Source organism: Ochotona princeps, chromosome 8 (assembly GCF_030435755.1).
Source record: "Ochotona princeps isolate mOchPri1 chromosome 8, mOchPri1.hap1, whole genome shotgun sequence".
NCBI lineage: Eukaryota > Metazoa > Chordata > Mammalia > Lagomorpha > Ochotonidae > Ochotona > Ochotona princeps.
The window spans coordinates 26,468,064-26,480,023 of record NC_080839.1 but is presented as its reverse complement, the minus strand read 5'-3'; the positions used below and the strand labels follow the sequence as shown (position 1 = coordinate 26,480,023).

Sequence of the window (11,960 nt, the reverse complement as noted above, 5' to 3'; positions counted from 1 at the left end):
CATTAATTTTGTACCCTGCCACTCTAACAAACTCTCGTATAAGTTCTAGGAGTCTCTGTGTTGAGCCTCTTGGCTCTTCTATGTAAAGAATCATGTCATCTGCATATAGTGAAAGCTTGACTTCTTCATTTCCCATTTGGATTCCTTTGATTTCTTTTTCTTGTCTTATGGCCTCAGCAAGTACCTCTAGGACTATGTTGAATAGCAGTGGAGAAAGTGGACATCCCTGTCTTGTTCCAGATCTCAGTGGGAAGGGTTCCAGTTTTTCTCCATTTAGTATGATGCTGGCGTTGGGTTTTTCATATATTGCTTTGATTATGTTGTGGATTTTTCCCTCTATGCCTACCTTGGTTAGGGTTTTTAGCATGAAATTGGGTTGGATTTTGTCAAAAGCTTTTTCTGCGTCTATTGATACTATCATGTGGTTCTTGTTTTGCAATTTTTGGATGTGGTGTATCACATTTATGGATTTCCTTAGAAAACCGGGATTTTTCATCTGTTGGTTCACTCCCGAAATGGCCCTACAACCAGGGCTGAGCCAGTCCAAAGCCAGGAGCCAGGAGCTTCTTAAAGGGTATTGCATGTGGATACAGAAGTCCAAATACTTGGGCAGTCTTCTGCTGCTTTCCCAGACACATTAGCAGAGAGCTGGACAGGAAATGGAACAGCTGAGACTTGAACCAGCACTCATAAGGGATGCCAGCACTGTAGGCGGTAGCTTTATTTTCTCACCACACTACATTGCCGACTCCTTTTTGAGTACTCTTTATTAACATAACAGAATCTAGGTCTCCTATAATGATGCAGAGTTCCAAGACTTAAGGCCATCCTCCACTGCTTTCTCAGGCTGCAAGCAGGGAGCTGGATGGGAAGTGGAGCTGCCAAGATATGAACTGGCGCCCATATGGGATGCTGGTGCTTGAAGGTGAAGGATTAGCCTGTTAAGCCATAGCACTTGCCTCATGAATCTTTACCTTTTAAGAAGAAATAATTTCACAGAGATTTTTTTTTGAGAAAAGTTAACACCAAGAAACATTTTAATTAAACCTCAGAAATAATGGTTATAGTACAGAATATCCATAAGCAAAGATACACCCTGTTGTTAAGTACTTACAAAGTTACAAACCATGTTTCCTTAACATTTTCCATTTTAAGTTCATACAGGATCATCAATTTACCATTTGGGGGGCAGGTGGCAGGGTGGGGGGGAGGGATAAAATGGTGTATTTATCATCAACTAGATGTGTTCACTGTATGGTCCGTTATCTATAGGCAAGGCCCGGTGACTGGAAGTGCGGTTGTCAGGCATTTAATAAACTTGACAACCATTTGTTTCTGCATGACAGGCATCTCTCTACACAGGAGCAACCAGGAGACAGCAGGAAACAGCCAAGCACTCTGCACTGCAACACGCCACCTTAGCAGCTAACCAGCATTACTGAACTGCTACACAACTGCGCCTAGTGCACAAAAATACACAAGAAAAGAGATTAGAATTGTTTTTGGTCAACAATCCTTAAAAAATAATCAAATCTTGGGCTCGGCAGCGTGGCCTAGTGGCTAAGGTCCTCGCCTTGATCCCATATGGCCGCTGGTTCTAATCCCAGCAGCTCCACTTCCTCTCTATCTTTCCTCCTCTCAGTATATCTGACTTTGTAATAAAAATAAAAATAAATAAAAAAAAAATTAAAAAAAATAATCAAATCTTTTCACCTGCAGTCTTTATACAAATTTGGATTCAAATCACCATTTAGATCTGAAGGCAAATAACATATACAAATTGACACCAACTTTTGCAGTTTTTTAATGTTAACGAATGAAGGCAATGTTGAGTCAATCTCTTGACCACTTTAGACTGTTTCCTTAAAGTCAGGAGGTCACAAATTAGGTTACCAATCTGTTTAATTCCAAACAAAAAAAGTCAGCACTATATAAACAAAATGAAATTTTACCTCAAATATCCAATGCAATAATGAAATCTGTAGTCGTTCACCTCACTAAATTACAAGAAATTTGAATAACAGCAACAAAATGGCACATAAAATGAAGTTTGCCACCTGAGGCAAAGATTAAAACAAATAAAAAGTTAATGTTACAAAATAACGTTTTCAATAGCCAGTTGCTTGTCCCAAGGGTTCTTCCACGGACCAGACCACGGCCTGATTAATAATGATTTGAGCAATGTGATGCATCTGCAAAAAAGCAACATGCTTATCAAGAATCATAAAAATAGATTAAAAGATTAATATTTATTCATTGAATAAAATCATAGGCTTTTTAAAGAAAATCATAAGCTTTCTGATGAGTTTCTTTTAAAGAATGAAAAATATCTATTGCTTTCATTGATTGTGCATAAATAAAATATTTCCCCATTTTTACAGTCATAAATCTTATGCCCCCCATATTTTAAAGTGCTAAGTAAAAATTTTAAGTAGACATTATATTTTTACTTTCCCCACATTCTATAATTAATATTGATTGAAAATCAACATAAGACAAATATGGATCAATAAGAGTATTTAAATATTTTGTTAATTGATGTAATACCAGTTACACTAGTTTTTTTTTCTATTTCAAATTTTTTTTATATGTTTTACTTTTGATGATGTTTACAGAGTTGATCAGGGTGGGAAGGATCAAGGATCAGGGAAAAGTGGACAAGACCATTGTTTACACATTTTCTTTTTCTGGAGAAGGTAAGGATACAGTGGGAGAGACCATGCCCAGCCTCCCCAGTACCCAAAGAATCTCTGGGGTCCCTGTTGTACATAATTCTGAGATGCTGTTGATATCGCCACTCCACGGATAAGGAAGTCCTTCCAAGGTGAATTGGCTGACACAGTCCACCTCAGAGTTTCGATTCACACAGGAGTTTGCTGTCAAGTTTCACCGGGGTAGTTAATCAATTTGCTCTGTCTTCCTTCTTCCGCAAACAAATGGGTGCTGTAGCCCAGCCCAACCTTGCCCACCACACACTCAGCCCTCATGTACACCAGAGGGAGCTGAAGCCCAGTCAGAGTGACCCCCAAAGTTCATCTGGGCATGCTGTCCACTGCACAGGCTTCAACAACCAAAGACCCTGTCCTGACATATGCACTTCACTGTCAGACCACAGATCCTGTAATTTCCCTCATAGAAGGAGTTTTGAGTCCAGTGGTCCAGACCCTGTCTGCTGGCATGCTCATGTCTGCCCTCCACGTATCTTTAAAAAAAAAAAGGCAACTGTGTTGGCACATTGGTATAGTTAATACAAATTTGGCATCAACAAGACACAGAATGCCTGCCAGCTATTAGCTGCTTTTCTCCCAGTAGTGTAACACTTGCCTAGGTTTGCGTACTTCTTAAGTTGGAAACTCCAGCTATTTTTTACCTTTGTTCTGCTTTAATATATGCATTCTAAAGCTGTACATTTTCCTCTAATTATTGTCTTAGCCTCCCTCTCCAGCTTTTGATGTGAAATATTTTCATTATTAGATCAAAATACTTCGTCATCTCAGTTCTTTTCACTTCTGTTTAGGAGTTATAAAGCTAGAAAAGGCATCACTTCTGCTTTAATAGTAAGAAAACGTCCAGGCCCATTACAAAGTCATCATTTTTTTTTTTTTAGCCCAGTAAAAAATTGAAGTTACATTCTGGATTCCAGGCAACAGTGGGCCTTTCCAAGAAGAAAAGTGATGAGTACAGTGACTTCTCTGTGGCAGAGCATAGAAGGGAAGTTACAGGACAGTTTATTACAAAGCGCATGAATTAATGTTAGCAAAGGAAAAAGAAGCATAGAGCCCAGGAAAGACCCTGACAGGGAAGTTCTTTAAGCTGCACTTAATTCTCCTAAATGACAATGTTTGACAACAGGCATGAAATATTACCTACCAGGGAAACTCACCTGAGCTTTAGTGTTCAGGGTTTGTGGGTTTTTTTTTTTTTTTTTTTTTTTTTTTTGAGTTCTTTTATGTAAGCCTGGTTATGTAGCATCTGTATGTCTGGGCTCAAGGCTTTCCTCATAAATCCTGTTGTTAACAAAGACTATCAGGTATGGTCCATAGCCTCCAGTGTAGAGCTATTTATCATGCAGGATATTCCAAGGGCTTTGAAGTTATCTTCCAAGAGCTGATCAAGGGTCAGTCCCTTCTTTGGAATGTAATCATTTTGAACATCAGAGGCCTTTGAGTTAACCCTATCCTGCACAATGTAGAGAAAATTTGTTTTGACCAGATTCCTTAGTCACCTCCTGTCTAAAGTTCATGCTTTGAAGCTTTTGAGATCACTAAGAAGACCTGCTTGTTTTCTTATATTATCAGTATTGATGCTACGGGGAAATTGCAAAAGAGTGAAAGATTGCCTCAGTTCTTGTCTCACATGGAAGAATTTCCATGCCAGCAATTCAGTGAGTCAAAGCAAGGTACGTTGAAGACAGAAATCTGCTGCTGCAGCAGTCAAGAGGGGCCTCCGAAAGAGGGAAAAGATCCAAATATCTAGTCAAAGTAGAGTCTTTAATTTTTCACTTTTTTGTTACTGAAGAGTTATTTATTTCAGAATTACAGACTGAAGGAGAGACAGAAAGATCTTTCGCTGGTACATTCCCCAAATGGCCACAATGACCAGAGCTGAGTTGAGCTAAAGCCAGGAGCCAGGAGCTTCTCCTGGGTCTCCCACACGGGTACAGTAGTGCAGGGCTTTGGGTCATTTTCTACTGTTTTCCAGACCTCAAGCAGGGAGCTGGATGGGAAGTGGATCAGCCAGGATGCAAAACAGTGCCCATATTGGATTCCAGAAATTACAGGTAGAGGATTAGTCAGCTGGGCTAAGTAGAACTTTTTTGGGGGTGGGGGGGGAGTATAACAGCAGTTAACAATTAGAAGGTAGGGACAAAGCTAATCAAAAGGCTGGAGTCCTGTCTAGCCTGCTCAAAACAAAAGCCATCAGAGGGGTATAATTGGTTGCTTCTCTTTTCAGTTTTCATGATGAGCTCAAAGTTCAGAAGAAGGGAATTACTGCTTCCTTGGTGTGTTCCTTCTAAGACTGGAAACCCAGAAGAATAAGGATTCATATTCCTGTCTGGACCCCACCTAACTGCCTGCCTATCAGTTGCTATTCTCTTGATAAAACTAGAAACTCAGAGTGGGATGGACACTTTAAAAAAAAAAAAAAAAGATGTATTTATTTGTATTGGAAAGGCAGATCAGACTTACAGAGAGAAGGGGATGCAGAAAGATCTATCTGCTGATTCATTCCCCAAGTGGCTGCAATGGCTGGAGCTGAGTTGAGATCAAAAGTCAGGAGGCAGGAGCTTCTTCTGGGTCTCCCATTTGGGTGCAGGGTCCCAAAGCTTTGGGCCGTCCTCCACTGCTTTCCCAGGCCACAAACAGGGAACTGGATGGGAAGTGGAATGGACATGACATGAACCAGTGCCCATATGGGATCCCAGTGCTTGTAAGGTGATGATATAGCCATTGAGCCATTGTACCAAGCCCATGGGATGGACACTTTGATCTTGCTAAATGCAGCTTTTGGGGAGAAGCAAGCACGCTGTACACTTTTAAAAGGACTCTTACTTTTCTCACTCCATCAGGCACCTGGCTCTATCTGCTTTTAGCCCATCTAACTCCTTACCTTCCTGGTGCTTATGTAGTTTGACAACAAGGAGCAGCGCTCTTGCCCTGCCTCCCCTGTGGACAAAGGAGGAAAAAAATTGTCCCACCTGCCTTCCTCCATACCTGACCCTCCCCACCCTAATCAGAGACCTACATAGTATGCATCCTTCCCTCTCAATTATGTAACAATATTAAAAAGAATTTTAAAATTTAAAAAAAGTTTAAAAATTTCAAATATTTAGTTAATTATTTGAAAGACAGCGTGACAGAGAGAGAGAGAGAAAGAGATATTCATCTTTCCATCCATCGTTTCTGGACCAGTCCTGAGTCAGGAATAAGGAACTTTGAGTTTCTCATGTGGGTCACAGGGGTTTAAGTACTTGGGGCATCATCTGCTACCTTTCCAAACATATCAGCAGAGAGTTGGACAGGAAGCAGAGTAGCCAGAACTTGAACCACCACTCCTAAGAGAAATGCAGGTTTACTAAATGGTAGCTTAACATGCTCTGAGTACTTGCTCTGAGTTATCCATTTCAGAGTCCTTAAACTTTGCCTTGGTTCCTAACCTCAATAAGCTAAGGAACCTAAGTCTGCAACATTAGTCAAATATTCTTTGGGCAAGCATGACTTTGATCATCATTAAGTTTCTTTGTTCAGCTAGGTATGTGGCCTGGACATTCCTTGACATTTTATAGTACTGTGGAATACTTTCACTACTTTAAAAATATTTGTTACTCTGTATTTAAGTTCTTTTTTTAAGCTCAGAGGATTGGCTAGGGAAACAGACTATGAAATACTTCTTTTTTTTAAAACAAAATTCAAGTTGGGCCCGGCGGCGTGGCCTAGCGGCTAAAGTCCTCACCTTGAAAGCCCCGGGATCCCATATGGGCGTCGGTTCTAATCCCAGCAGCTCCACTTCCCATCCAGGTCCCTGCTTGTGGCCTGGGAAAGCAGTTGAGGACGGCCCAATGCATTGGGACACTGCACCTGCGTGGGAGACCCGGAAGAGGTTCCAGGTTCCCGGCTTCGGATCGGCGCGCATCAGCCTGTTGCGGCTCACTTGGGGAGTGAATCATCGGACGGAAGATCTTCCTCTCTGTCTCTCCTCTGTATATATCTGGCTGTAATAAAATGAATAAATCTTTAAAAAAAAAAAAAAAAAAGAAATGACAGTAGTCTATAGTTCTTAGTGAGTGGTTGGACACAGATTTAAAATAAAGTGTGACAAAACACAGCATTTGCAGCAAAACTGATACACACAGGCATTTCTTGATTTGTCTTTAAAAAAAAAAAAAACAAAATTCAAGTTTATTAAACAAATTTAAAAAGGTTTTATAAAATGTTTAACTTTCGTCGGCTTCAAAGTTTATGTTGCTCCCAAATTTTGCTTATAATTGAACTTTCAAATCTGCTAACACCCGTTGAATTGATTCTGGATTCTAAGGCGTAGTGTTCTTCTTGCAAATTTTTCTTTGCCTTTTCTAACATTTCCTGTGTTTCTTCTTGTGAGTGGCTAATGAAAACGTCACCAATTTGATAAGGAATCATTAAGCAGTCGTCATCTGCAAGCATGATATCATTACAAGCATCTTCTAAATTCTGGAGTTGTTTCTTTTTTGCTTCTATTTCTTCTTTTAGCTCTGTGATTCTACGCGTATTCCGCACAAATTTATTTATCTTTTGTTGATCTTCAAAAGTAACATTGACATCTTTTGCAGCCGCCTTCTTCATGGTGGCTGCCATCTCAGGACTTGAAATACTTCTTGAGCACTAGAAATAGAACTAGAAGACAAGCCTACTGCTTTTACGAAATAATAAAGGCATAAAGGTTATGATTTTGTTTGAATACAACTGTAGCCACTTTCTGTATGTTTTGCTATAAGTCACTTTCTTTTTATTAATGTCTAAATAAATAGTTATGTCAGGCTTGATTTCCTTTTTGATTCAGGGGACAGTTTGAAAATCATTCTTTAACTTTGAAGTGCAGTTGCTGTTTTCGTTTTCTTCCGTTGATTTCTAGTTTCATGGAATTCTGTGCTGAGAATGTGGTCTGTAAGTTCTGGGATTTATTAAGATTTTCTTTGTGCCTTCTACATGATCCTTTTTGTAGCTATTCCATAAAGAATTGAAAATACATATTTTCTTTATAGAAATCTGTGTAAACAAGGATGAAGTTTGTGCTTTAAGTGAATGTGCTTTTTCCTTTTCGATTTCCATATGTTTGCCTTCTTCTCAAGACTAATCTATTGCCTTAGGTAGAAATGTGGGCGGTTAGAACAGGGATGAAAGAGTGGAACATAGCTTATGTTTAGCTTTTCATCAGCAAAATTGGATTTTTTGTTGTTGTTGTTGTTGTTCTAAGGAAAAACAATAACAAGGAATCAGGCTTTGCCCAAAGAAAAAAGAATTTTCTAAATCCCTTATGCTTCATTAACATATCCAAAGCTAGGCCTGATGAGTTTAAACTATGGGTAGGCATGATTCAGTTTGTAAGTCATTGCCTTAAGATCTTTTTTTTTTCTATTTTTCTCTTAGATTGTATAAGGGCACTTCAAAATTTTGATTAAAAAATGGGATTGAACGGTAAGTATGGGGTGGGAGTTGAGAATAGCAATTAAATTCACTACTTCTGATGCCCACGTCTCTATTAGAGTGCCTGATCTGAGTTCCAGCTCTTCCACTGCCGTGGAGGCAGCAGATGATGACTCAGGTATACTTGGGTTTCAGTCACCCATGTGAAAGACCTGGATTGAATTCTAGGCTCCTACTCTCAGCTTATCCCTGGTTATTGTGGGTTATTTTGGGAACAAAATAGCCCACAGAAATTTTCCTTTCTGCATTTCAAATAAAATGAAAATAAATCAATAAAAGTCACGATTCCCAGAATCACTGGATTAAAAAAAAAAATGTGGTTCTGGCAGCTACTCTGAGTGGCTGTTTCCAGCTTAGAGGTTTTCACTTTATTAGCACATACCAGTCAGGCAATCTCCCCATGTAAAACCATGAAAACCCCTAGACACAACCTCTTCATCAGCTGCCCTGTCTATGATCCCTCATGCTGCTGCTGGGAGCTTTCTCTTTCACTCCTCACTTAAACTTCCTTGGTGTTGCTCACATTTCCTTATCCCTATGCCTCAATCTTTACAGATTCCAGAGTCCTGCAGAGAAAAAAAATTTTTTTCTAAAAATGAGGCAGAAAGAGAAATCTGAAGTTTAGCATACTGTGCCACAACACTATCCACTTTCATGAACTTTATTCCATTTTCTGTGAACCTTTTGAAGTATCTTCATTTATTGAGAAGAAGTAAAGATATGTGGTTCTGACATTCTTTCTTCAGGCTGAACTCTAGGAATACTTTATTATTATTATTATTATTATTATTATTATTACTATTAATTATGTTGCATTATGTGACACAGATTCATAGGCTCTGGGATTTCCCCCATCCCCTCCCCGTGCCCTCCCCCCTTGGTGGATTCCTCTTGAGGGTGATAGAATGTGGTGGCCACAAGTCATAGGCTGTCAGGATGACTGGCATTTAGCATTTTTGGAAGTATCTGCCACAGAGTTTGGCTTCCTCACCATTGTATAGGGAACAGCTGGATTCCAATAGTATAAGCATAAGTTTATAGTGAAGTTAAGCAGAGTTGGACTCTGCCTCCCTCAACTGTGTGGTATAGGATGGAAATCAGAAGTTTCCATGTGATATTGGTTACTCAATACTATGTCACCTAATTCTATAACATTATAAATTGTTGCTGATGTTATGTTGGGGCTTTTAATTGATCGGGATGATACTCTGCCAGCTCTGCCTTGAGACCAGAGATGGTTTCTCCAAGAAGCCGGTGAACTTATCTGGACAATAAGATGCTGAACTCTATGCTTGGTATATGCTTACAATGAAAGAATCTGAACTGAACTTGAACTGTGGCAATGCAGCAAGGTGGAGGAATCCGCCATGGGGGGAGGGTTTGGGGAAGGGTGGGGGGAATCCCAGTACCTATAAAACTGTGTCACATAATGCAATGTAATTAATAAAAAAAAAAAAAAAGAAGTTTTCATGTGCTGAAAATGGCTGACTTACTGAAGGTTGAATTGACCCCATCAGAGAGGCCACAGGTAGACAGCCAAAAACAGGAGATTGATGGTTTGCCTTAGAGTCCTGTGCACTCAGTGACTGCTTGTTGTGCTCTGGATGTGTGTCTCCACAAGTACATGTGTTGCATCCAGCTGCTGCTGTTAGGAGGTCATGATTGTAGAGCCCTTAGGAATGGATCAGTACCCTGAGGAAACAGGCCCAAGAGAGCATTTTTCGTCTTTTCCACCAGGGAGGACACAGCAAGAAACTCCATCTATGAACAGACACTGAGTAGAAGACTCCTGCTGACACAGATCCAACCCTATATGAAAACACTCTCTGGGCCAGCATTGGGGTAGATAAAACCACCGACCTGCAACACTGGCATCCCTTGCAGCTACTGGTTCAACTCCTGGCTGCTCCACTTCTGATCCAGTTTCTTGCTAATGGCCTGGGAAAGGCAGCAGACCAAGTACAAAGGCCCTTGCCATCCACATAACAGACCCAGATGAAGCTCCTGTCCCTAACCTTGGCCTGGCTCAGCCTGTACATTGGGACTACTTGGGGAATGAACAAGTGAATGCAAGGTATCATTCTCTGTGTGTGTCTCTTTGTGACTTTGAATTTGAAATAAATATATTTTGTCAAACAACCTCTTGGAGAAGAGTAGAAGAAGAAATCCGAAACTCTGAATATGTACTCAAAAAGACAAAATATTTGAGAGACTAGACTTTTAGTCTAGTCTACTACTTCTTTTATGTACTACTTCTTTTAGCCTCCAATTAAGAAGACCTTGTGAGGTATATTAGAATGTAATAGAAAGTTAAGTTGCCACAATTTTTGTGTTTAGGCAGCAGTCAAGTCACCACTTTTGTTTTGTTTTTAAAGATTCATTTATGTATTTGACACTCAGTGTTAAGTAGAGAAGGAGAGACAAAGACAGAGAGATCTTTCATCTTCTGACTCACTTCCCAAATGGCCACAACAAATGGGCCTGGACCAGGCCAAAGCCAGGAGCTTCTTCTGGATCTGCTATAGGGGAGATAGTGGCCCAAGATCTGGATCATTTTCCACAGCTTTCCTAGGCACATCAGTAGGGAACTTGATTGAAAGCACAGCATCCAGTACTGGAAACAGCACCCAGATGTGATGCTGGCACCACAGGAGGGATCTTCTAAAGGATTATAGAAAGCATATATTATGAAAAAAGCTATGCATGGATTTAAGAATTTATTACATCAGAATAAACTCAGACTAAAAATAAATAAACGTACACTAACTTATTATAACTTGTTTGGACATGAGCAGAATCTGGTTTGAGACACTAAGAAGGATGTGACACCTGTTAGAAAATGGTCCCTGTGAGCAAAGCATGAATTCCACTGAAACTGAAGGAAAAAACCCTCAAAGCTTGGGTGGAAGAATGATAAAAATACTGATGCTTTATGGAAAATTTATGGGACAACTCCCCAAAGAAATCAGTGGTGTAGGGCCCAGTGCTGTGGCCTAGTGGCTAAAGTACTCATACTTGAACATGCCGGAATCCCATATGGGCACCGGTTCTAACGCCGGCAACTCCACTTCCCATCCAGCTCCCTGCTTGTGGCCTGGGAAAGCAGTGGAGGGCGGCCCAAAGCATTGGGACCCTGCACCCGCGTGGGAGACTTGGAGGAGGTTCCTGGCTCCCAGCTTCGAATCAGCACAGCACCGGCCATTGAGGTCACTTGGGGAATGAATCATCAGATGAAAGATCTTCCTCTATGTCTCTCCCCTCTGTATATCTGACTTTGCGATATAAAAAATAAAAATAAATATTTTTTTTAAAAAGAAATCAACGGTCTACAAATGGAACTCATTTTAAGAAGGAACAAGATGTGGCTGGCATTATGGCACAGTTGATAAAGTCACTGCCTGTGATGCTAGCATCCCATATGGGTGGTGGTTCAAGTCCCTGATGGTCCGCTTCTTGTCCAACTTGCTGCTAAGGGACTGGGAAAAACACCAGAGGATGGCTCAAAGTGTTTGGGCTCCTGCCACCCAGTGGGAGACCTGGATGAAGCTCCTGGCTTCAGCTTGCACAGCCCTGGCGATTGTGGCCATCTGGGGAATAAGCCAGTAGATCTAAAATTCTTCTCTCTCTCTTTCTTCATTTCTCTCTATATAATTCTGACTTTCAAAAACACAAATCTCTCCTTTTAAAAAGGGGGCAAAACTTTGTTTAAGATGAACCCACAACAGCTAATTCAGCCAATTATCCTCATCAATTTATGAGGACTGTGGTTAACAGCAA

At 40.4% G+C, this 11,960-nt stretch overlaps 1 pseudogene; it reads right to left on the bottom strand.

Moving 5' to 3' along the window:
* Nucleotides 1-6,934: 6,934 nt before the first annotated feature.
* On the bottom strand, nt 6,935-7,334 carry LOC101529793 (prefoldin subunit 4-like; annotated as a pseudogene).
* Between the last annotated feature and the right edge of the window lie 4,626 nt (nt 7,335-11,960).